Source organism: Melozone crissalis, unplaced genomic scaffold, assembly GCF_028551555.1.
Source record: "Melozone crissalis strain CALT ecotype California unplaced genomic scaffold, PUWL_Pcris_2 ptg000002l_1, whole genome shotgun sequence".
Classification (NCBI taxonomy): Eukaryota; Metazoa; Chordata; class Aves; order Passeriformes; family Passerellidae; genus Melozone; species Melozone crissalis.
In genome coordinates this window covers 8,987,720-8,996,307 of record NW_026535780.1, presented here as the reverse complement: position 1 = coordinate 8,996,307, position 8,588 = coordinate 8,987,720, and positions in this window count along the sequence as shown.

The following is an 8,588-nucleotide window of genomic DNA, read 5'->3' as shown; positions in this document are numbered from 1 at the left end:
CATAGTACTTCATTTTCAGTTGTTTTTTTAACGTTTGCTCTTACCTTCAGAAACTGTAAAAAGAGGGATTTCTTTCTTTTTTTACTATTAGTGCATAACCTCCAGTCACTTTTTTTTTTTTTTTTTTTTTTTTTAATGTCCACTAGAAGCTGGCAATTGTACACTTCTGGTAAGAGATATTTTACACAACTTCCCATATAAATCAGTGGAGTTTAATAATTGCATAATGAATCTGTGTCATGTCTCTGAAGTCATTCTTCTTGCCATTGATGGTTCTTCCTTGAATTGTCATTTTCTAATATCTCCCTTAGTAAGGCAGTCATAGCCTGGTGAAATTTCCCATATTAAAAGAGGCACAAAACCCAGCCTGTTTCAAGAAATAATCCCATTTATAGGTTTTTGTTGCTTTGATGTGGCTGTGGCTTCACATCCAAGTTTTTGCCCACCCTTGTATCTGCACTCCTGTTGGCACGCTGACGTCTGGTGGGAAGATCAGTCCTGAGATTGTTTCTTTGCCAGTTCTGAGACAGTTTTCCACTATATTCTCCAAGACTTCAAGTGGTACAGTCATCTCAATAGCTGGTCCTCTGAATGCACTTTCATTTAGACATGAGTTTTTCCAACTGTTTTGAATCAAAAATGCCGCCTTTTGCAGGAAGTCTTAGGACAATTTTCTGCAATGCTGCCCCAGTGGCGTGTCATTAAAAGCAAATAAGGACCAGGGTGAACACTGAAAGCACTATTGCTTCTACTGAAAGCACTATTGCTTCTACTGAAAGCACTACTGCTTCTCCCATTTTGTTTGCAGTGGGAATGAGGTGCTTGTTTCATTTCTGTATTTTTACAGCCATTTAATGAATGTTGATGAGAATTATGTGCCACCATTGGTTGATAAGCTACCAACCAAGTTAAACTGTTTAAATCAGATTTCTATAAATTCTTCTTTTCAGATGATTTTTCTAGAAAGAGCTATTCTTAAAGAGTCTACAGAGTCAACTCTCTAATTTTTTTTTTGCTTCCAAAAATTGGAATTTGAAATTTTAAAATTACTGTTATCATGAAGGGAGCTAATATCCAATAAATAAAATCTTTGTGACTTAGATGCATTAGAAAATATGGCTCTTACATCAGGTCAGCAGTGTGATGACATAAAAAAAAGAAATCTTAACTATCTCTAGCACTTTTAGCCCTCTGGAGAAAAACACCAGAATACAATTGAGCTGGAGGATTTTCATAGGTGGTGGATCAAAAAATGTGCACCTTGGAAATTATAAAAAATACACTCATTTGAGCCTCACACTTGAAAAGTGCTGACAGAAAATACATGAGCTGAGCTTATGCTCATCTGTCTTACCCAAGCAGGTCTTCAGCCTCTGTTCAGAGCACTTTTCTATCCAAGTGGAGCTAAGGACACAGAGGGAATGCAGTCCTGGCCCCAGAGGACAGAGCAGAGCAGTCTCCTCCTTACCTGCCCTGGCAGAAGTGTTGGGTGTTGGGTCACAGGTTCCCAGGGCAGGCTGGATCTATCACTGGGCTGTGCAAGAACTGGCAGAGCTCGCCCTGGACAGTGCAGATGGGTGGTGGGAGAGAAAGTCTGAGCCAGAGTTTGTTGTGCCTTTGCTAAAGGAGCTTAACTGCAGGAGAAGTGACAGTAAGCTGACACAGCTGAGTGGTTTGTCCTCTGGAACGAAGGAGGGTTTGTTTTTATCCCTTTTGCTAATGCACACAAAGGACAAAGGTGCTGTGGATCAGCCAGCTGAGGGACAGAACCACTTCCAGGAGATCCCACTGCATATATTGCAATGATCAACCAACAAGAAGCTGCCTCCCTGTCTGCCATTGGTCCTTTAGCACTCAAGAAAATCTTTCTTGTTTATATTTACCTTAACTGAATCCTTATCAGAGTGAAAACAACTCCAGAGGCATCAGCCAGTCTCCTGTTAAAGGTTGTACATTGTCCTGTGACTGCAAACACACTCTACAAGGTTGTCAAAAATGCCAGGCCAGAGTAGTTGGGGTTTAAAGAGCTTAGGACTTCTCTGGGAGCACCCTACTCTACATTGCACATTGCACACAGAGAGCAGCCTGAAATCAGGGAAAGGCCCCATCAGGAGAGGGGTGAAGATTTGCCTTTCCCTTTAAAAACTACTCTTACACTCCAGGGATCTTTGATCTCACTACAAGGAATGGAAGGGGGGGAAGAACTGGGAGGACTCCATGTTCCTCCTAATGCTATCTCAGTTCTTTATCTGAGATCCAGCAAGTTTAATTAAAAGACAAATTTTGCAAACTCCATGTGTGTTCCTAGCCCCAGAATCAAGGATATTCTCCGAGAGAATAAATTACAAAGCACCATGGAAAAAGGGAGTGAAGTTACCCTGCTGTTAGCAAAGTTAGAATCTGATACTCTTAATAGCCTCATATTATAATTCCTCGCTAAAGCAGTTGTCTTTGGTGCAGACAGAGGACAGACAGGTTCACCTTTTTATCTAGCCAGTTTGCCCTGATGTGATGGGAGTGGCAATGATGTCAGTGTAACGCTCTGAAGAATAATAATGAAAGTTTAGAATAGTACAGTAATGCTAAGAAATGCAGTGCTGGGGCAGGGTGGGGAGGGGAGGTCATGAGGGTCATGAGACCAAAAAGTTACTTTTTTGGTGTGTGTAGGTAAAGCTGAACAGCAAAGTTCCTTTTTCTGTTCCTGTTTGTTCCTGTGTGAACCTCATAACACAAGCCAGGATGACCAGATACTGAACTCATCAGCCACGAAAAGCAGCTGCATTTGTGTCTGAGTCTGTGTCCCCTCTTCACACGCTTTTGCAGCTTCAGCAGAATTTAATTGGCATTCTGGGGCCTTCTTCATGTTCCAGGTCCACTGTGCCAGGCATTCAGTGTGACCCACCTTCAAATAGATGTGGAGGTACTATGGAATTGGAGGACAGAAATGGTGGAGAATCTGAGGGGGAAGCCATGTGAGGAGCTGCTGAGGTCATTTGGTCTGTTCAGCTTTGAGAAGAAGAGACTGAAAGGATATTCCATTGCAGCCTCCTTGTGAGAGAAGAGAAGGGGCAGACATTGATCTCTTTTCTGTGGTGACCAGTGATAGACTCAAAGGAATGGCCTGAAGCTGTATCAGGGGAGGTTCAGGTTGGATATTAGGAAAAGATTCTTCACCCAGAAGGTGGTTGGGCACTGGAACAGGCTCCCAGGGAAGTGGTCACAGCACCTAGCCTCACAGAGCTCAAGAAGCATTTAGACAATGCTCTCAAGCACATGATGTGATTCTTGTGGTGGTCCTGTGCAGGGCCAGGAGTTGGACTCGATGGTCCTCTATGATCCCCTCCAACACAGCATATTTTATTATTCTGTTCTATTCTATGATTCCATGAGGGTGATGGCTGCTGAGCAAGACACACATAGCAGCATCTCATGGTAGAAAAATCACACTGCAAACCAGTGTTGTGGCCATCTGACCTTTCATTGCTACTTCCTATATGAGAAAAGATACCTGAATACAAGGGGGTATCTTGTTTTCCAGACCTGGAAAACAGGTTTTTGTTTTGAAAACCCTGGCTCACTTCAGAGGAGAAGTGCTGTAAAAAGGCAGCCTAGCAAGTCACAGCTGTGTGCAGAAATTGGCAGGGAATGGTGTTTAATAAACTCCTGGTTTTGCAAGGTTCAGAAAATCCCACCTGAGCTCCTCATATTCTTTCACTTCTACTGAATGGTGAGAACACAGAGCACTCAAAACATGGCAAAATGGGCTTGGTATGATTCAGGTCAGCCACTGATGTTCCCTGACATTTATAAAGGGTTGAATTCCTGCCCAAAATGATAAAATAACTCAGGACAAGCCTTATTCCAGTTCTTTCATGGATAAGAGAAATTACTTTCTTGTTTAAGCAAGTCAGTGATTTATTTTGGAGCTGTGATTTCAGACCTTTGCCTTTGACAGATAAAGGAGGGGTATTCATATCATCAGACTTCACACAGTAAGATCCTCAGAGGAACTTTCAGACTTTCATTGAGCAGAGCAGTAGCCTCAGCTCCTGAATTATAATTAGCAATTGTAAATCCCATTAGGTGTTAATAGCCTTGAATTGAAGGAAATTTGCAGCCCACAAGGAGCCTAAGTGTAAAGGTCCCAAGTTACAGATAGAATTATGCAGTCCCAACTTATAGATAGAATTATACAGTGTAAATCTAAATACAAATTGATGTTTGGATCTTCATGACAGGCCACTGAGCTTATAATGACAGCTACCAATGTCCAAAGTACAGGAGACTGTGTTTGTTATTTTAGAGTCATAGAATGGCTTGTGTTGGAGGGGATCTTAAATATCTTCTATTTCCAATCCCCTTCCATGGGCAGGGACACTTTCCACTGTCCCAGGTTGCTCCAAGGGCCATCCATTCTGGCCCTGGTCCTGCCAGGGGTGGATCATCCACAGCGCCTCTTGGTGACCTGTATCAATGTCCCATCACTCTCACTGTGAAAAAAACCAAACTCCTTCCTAATATCTACTTTAAACTGATTCTCAATTTGAAGCCATCCCCCCTTGTCCTATCACTATGTGCCCTTGTGTGCAGTGATACAAGGGCAAAAGAAAATAACTTACACTGCCAATACTACTTGAGGATGGAGAAGCAAAGTGTGGGCAGCAGTAAGGAGCACCTCTGCTCTCCTTGGAGACAAAATAAGAATCCAGCTCTCTCCCAATGATATTCATAAGGAGTGACTTTGTCAGGGTGTGGTGTGATCCCTTCCCCTGATCCCAAGCCCCACAGCAGGTGCTGTAACCTGTGGTTGGAATCACTGGGAGACCTATGGCCAACAGTTGGCACATTTAGATCCTATCATTCCACTTTCTACTTCTTCTGAACTAGAGGTTTCGGGAACAGTATGAATTAATTCCAAACAGTTGTGAATTCTGCATAATTCATTTATTCGTGTGCCTGTAAAAGGCATTAAAATTTAAGAGTCTGAAATAAAAATGAATGTAATTGCAACTGGTTTTAGATTCCTTCCTATTCTGCTCAACCATTTCATTTTTACTGCCATTTACTGCCACAATGTTTAATTGAAAGCTGTGAATTGCTGATTGCTGTTACAATGCAACTTCTCAGTGGGGAAAAATATACCTTTGTAAATTATTTGGAAATGAAGGGGTATCTTTGTTAAGCACAATCTTAGATACAGATGTGGAAAGTCAGAATCAGACCTGTGATAATGCCTATAATTTCTGGCTTAATGAAGATTCATAGGGCTGGTTTTAATCAGCACATTTTGAGAGCTGTGAGAGCTTTGGCCTGTGTGGGGACACACAGCACACATTTCACCAGGACTCTTACCATGGGTCAGTCTGCAATTAGTAACTTTTATTAATTTGTTTGATCATCAACTTCAGAAATTGCACATAGAATATTTCTGTAAAAAAAACAAACAAAATAAACCAAAAAACCTAATTAAATATAAATCAGACATAACTTGGGAAAGCTGCACCCTATAGAACTTACAAATCCAGCCAAAGGGATGCTGGAGGAGTGCTCTGCATGTGCAGCAGAACATTATAAGGTACTAATGTGCAAAGTGCTGTACCCAGTGTCAATAAAGCAGCTCTTCCCTAGCAGGAGTAGGGAAAAATAAGTGAGACCAAATGAGGGGGCTCATGCTGTAGGAAAACAAACTTACAATCAGGGAGCTAAATGGTGAGTCTGTACAGTGATCTCAGTGATTCACTGCACAATCCTGCTATTAATTTATGATGGCATAGAGATGTTTGGATTGATTTTTTATCCCATTCCCAATCCAAAACTTTGGCCAACACTTGAAAAAAGAATAGATATATAAGCTGTGTTCAAAGCTTTCTCTGATTATTCTGTGGTTTTGGTGACTTCATCCTTGTTAAATTTTTTGCCTGGAAAAAAAGCACTAAATTCAATGCATGCTAGTTGTTAAACATCTGCTTTTTAAATTTAGAAATATTGAGTTCATGTAAATACCAGCCTGATGGAGGGCACGGGAGGTGATATTTCTTGATCATATCTCTGGGAAATAAAACCGCTGATACTTTTGCACAGCTCCAGTTTCCAGCCACTGTTACGTTTTAATGATATGATCAATAACCATATAGATACAAGGGACATTTCCTACCACACAAAATACAATAGCTTGAAACATGAGAAGTGGTTTCTGCATCCCTTAGCTGGTGGTTAACCTCATTGAATTACTGCACCTGCCAAGGCTGTGAGAACTAAATACAGCTGGTGGCAGCGTCTGGCAACTGAAGGCAGCCCTGTGTTAATTTGAGCAGATGAAAGCAACCACATGGCAGACTCTGGCATGACGTGATGGCAATCACAAGCTGGAGTGATTGCTCCCGAGGTGCAGAAACCAGGGCAAGTACAGCTAATTGCTCCTCTCTCCTCACTGAATCCACCCTGACAAAACAGAGAGTAGTTCAGACTGGAAAGGACCAGGTTCAGGAAGCTTCAGGAGGACAAGGAAGTGATTTTCACCTCAAGGCATCCCACAGAAGTTGAGTTGTCAGGTGGAGACAAGAAGAGAGAGCCTTAGGGGATACCTTGTCTAGGCACCTGTGAAACAGAAACTTTATTTCCTTCCATGCCTTGCCCCAAAATGACTTGTACTGATTCCTTCAGGAAACACCATGAAAAGAACTGACCCAGTGAATTTTTCTCTTTTTATGTAGAATTTCTCCTGAACTTTTTGCAAGATCCCAAGAATGTCTTGTTTGTCCTGCACTGAGCACAAGGTGGACAGGAGAGGGATGCTGAGCTAGACAGACCTTTATTTTGACCCCTTATGCAGTTCAACTCTCATTGACTCCTCTGAGATCTCATCATATTTACATTTTTGAAATCTGAAACAGAAGCCTCTTAATGAGCATAAGGAATGCAGCCAAACTTTCCCTCTTCCTCCAGTGATGCATAATTTCCTATATTATTTTCTTGGACTTTATTCAGTTTTAAATGGCATGAATGTAAGATTACTAGGTCTCTGAAGTACCCTCAGTTCTACAGCAGATGAAGGAATTAAATAATAGACATTTTCACAGCAACTAGTGTTTACAAAACATTTGAACACATATATGAACATGTAATGTCTTCTAGAAGATGTTTAGAATTACATGCTGACTCTGTCTGTTAGATACATCCTGTCATATATGCAGATTATGCAAAGATATTAAGCATAAATTATGACAGACACAATAGGAGGCATCAGTGAGAAAATTCAGATTAAGGCAAAGAGTTAGTCATGTGTTTACAGTTCATAGGCCTGGTTTTTTTAATGTTTCTGAGTCAGAGCAGTCACCCATGCACAGCTTTCCTCCTCTGGCCTTGTATACATCAGGGTGCACAACACGGATGTGAATCCTCATTGCCTTTCCCTGCTCTTCTCCCACTGAATCCCCTTGAACACATTGTTTACAGTTAAAAGATTACTCAATATTATTTCAATGTCTAACTTTTTATGAATACTGAGGCTGTATTTGCTTTGTCAGGGCAGGAAAATCCTTAGGATTACATCTCAGATTGGAGAGATGCAAATCATAGTTACATATTTACAACAAGACACATTATAACAGAGATGTTATTTGATTGATTGCCTCGCTCAGGTCAGGAGAATATCTGAATGGAAAATAAGACAGGGGCCAGATGACCTCTGGAGGTCCCTTCCAACCTCAATTATACTATGAATTATGATATTTTTATTTTAGGGGACAAACAGCTAAGTTCAGTGACTGCAGCATGAAACCAAAGAGTGAAGCTTTTCCTTGCATATTTTTTTTCCTTTATGTGGCTGCCATTATTTTCTTCACTTTCTTCTACTTCCCTGGAGAGTAATCATGCAGGTTTGCTTAACTGGGATTTCTCAGGTAGAGGAGAAGTTCTATGGGAAATGGAACTATCATGGAAAGTTAGGTAATATCCTGTTTCCCTCAGCTGCTCTTAAACTCTCAGGGTGACTTAAAATTTTTCCACCTTCAGCAGTCAAGAATTGAGAAGAGAGCCAGGTTCTCAGGTGTTCATTTCTGCTGCCCATGCCCATCTTTGGGGCAGCCCTGGCACCCCCAGTTTGGGGAGCAGCACAGGTTCTCTGCACTGTGGATAGATCTGTGCCTCTCTCTCCAGGTGACACCTCAGCTGTCACACCTGTGCTCAGCTCACACTGTAAATCTCAGCCACGTAGCACAGTTAGACCACAGCAGAGGAGGAAGTTTCCCAAAGTACAGTCATGGGACAAAGTCACATCCTGGAGTGTTTCCAGAGTGTCCATAAACAAGGGGCAAGTACAGCTAATAAAATAAACATAAATATAAACAAGGGTAATGTTATGGTCCTTTTCATCTAAGGTGTTAACCACCAGCATAAAAAACAACCTGCTTCTAAAGCAGATTGATTTAAGTTTTCAGGCTGATCTCAGGCCATTAAATGGAAAGGTCTAACATTTTAGTATCACTAAAATTTCAACCCTGCCACTCAGTTTTTGCCTACCCTGAAAGCACCAAAGTGGTGGGTTTTTTTCAGGCAACCCCTTCAGCAATGACATTTCTTTTTCTTGA